The 1770-nt window shown below is 37.0% G+C and overlaps 1 pseudogene; it reads right to left on the bottom strand.

Annotated features, from left to right (window-relative positions):
• Positions 1–266: 266 nt before the first annotated feature.
• On the bottom strand, positions 267–1016 carry LOC143629818 (F-box protein GID2 pseudogene; annotated as a pseudogene).
• Positions 1017–1770: the final 754 nt, after the last annotated feature.

The following is a 1770-nucleotide window of genomic DNA, read 5'->3' as shown; positions in this document are numbered from 1 at the left end:
CACTGTTCATAACCATATACTCGACTAAATAACACTTTCTAAATAGCAAAACGAAGCCTTTAAAATATTCAGGTCAAAACATTATTATTCATGGCCCTAGACTCGACTAAATAACTCTTAACAGCTCCATAGCAAAAAGAAAAAGAAAACAAAAAAATCAAATGCAAATAGTAGAAACAAGTGTCAATTAATTTACAAATGCCCTCATTTCATTAATAATAATAATGCCCTCATTTCATTAATAATAAGAAAAGGCTTAACAATACATTGGAATAATAATTAGTTGTTCATAGTTAGGATATATAGAATATAGTAGATCAGATACCCAGATCTACAATTCATACTACAGAAGGTAATAATAATATTACAAACAAACAATAAAACACCAAATTCATAAAACCAAATCCAAACACCAAACCAAACAAATTCATTTCCGGTTATTAAAATTCATCTTCTCATAATACCGAATCGAAAGCAGCGATAACGAAAGCTGCACCTCATCTTTACCCCACCGTGCCTTCACGGCGGCAGGCTTCGCCGGAACCACCGTGCGCGACGGCGGCAGACACGGCCACGACGATGACGATGACGTGGCGGTGGAGGTTGTGGGCTTAGATAATGGCCAGAGGTAATGAGAATGAAGCTTCCGAAACCCACCAAGCGCGAGGACCACCGAACGAAGCTGGGTGTTACCGCACCCGATATTCGCCCAGTGCTTTGTACAGATCAGCTCCCATAGGCGTTCATCCTGAGCCGTCCGATGCCACTGCTTGTTCACGCATCCTGCGGCGCCTAAGGTACGAGCGTCCACGTGTTTGAGAACCTCGTACAGCAGATTCTCGTCCAGCAGAACGGCGGTGGTCGTGTTTGTTTCTGTGGGTTCTGGAACTGGGTCTTGTTCTTCTTCTTCTTCACGGATCTTTTTGTTCATCTTGCTGTAATTGAGATCGGTTTCAATTGATCTCTTCATGGATGGATATTATTATTATTAGTGTTAGGGTTTGATTGAGGATTCAGAGAGAAGAAAATAAAAATAAAAAGAAATAGAAAAGAAAGAGGTTGCTTTGAGGGGTATGGGGTTAGCAAGAGGACAAGTTAAGAAATGAATGTGGGTGTGGGAAATTACGAGTGTGTCCTCTTTGTATTTAATGGGTGTATGTATGTATGTATGTATTAATGGGAATGGCATGGTTTACTGGTTTTGTTTGTATATACCTACTACCAGCCAACACACACACACAAGTGCCTCAATTATATGGATGTGCAAATTCAATATTATTATCGAAATCGATACCAATTTAGTATTGTTAATATCAAAGTTTTGAGTTTCGGGATTTGGTACTGTACTGGTACCGGTACTTGTACCGAACCAAATATTTTGATACTACCGGTATCAAAATTTACTATTTTCGGTACCGATCTCATTTTGTAATCAATATTGTATTATTTGTATTTATTGTTTTTCATATTTCGCATATATTAATCGTGTTAAATGAGAATGGCACGGAATTACATTCCAATACTAACGTCTAACCACTTGAAAACTATATTGCAACCTAGTCTTCTTCTATCTTTAATTCCAACATTTTGATTCTGTAACCTAGTTCTAATTGTTAAGCCGATTCACTACAAGAAAACCTGTTTCACTAACAGATTTAGCAACCACCAATAAACTAATTATGCATATTATTGGTGTTATTAAAAAAAAACTAACTTACAATTTCGACACAACAGATTTTTTTTTTCAAATATATATATGCATAACTAACT

This window comes from Bidens hawaiensis, unplaced genomic scaffold (assembly GCF_021521415.1).
Source record: "Bidens hawaiensis isolate Kalapana, Puna unplaced genomic scaffold, B.hawaiensis_p1.1 tig00005467_1, whole genome shotgun sequence".
Classification (NCBI taxonomy): Eukaryota; Viridiplantae; Streptophyta; class Magnoliopsida; order Asterales; family Asteraceae; genus Bidens; species Bidens hawaiensis.
This window is presented reverse-complemented; position numbering and strand designations above follow the sequence as displayed.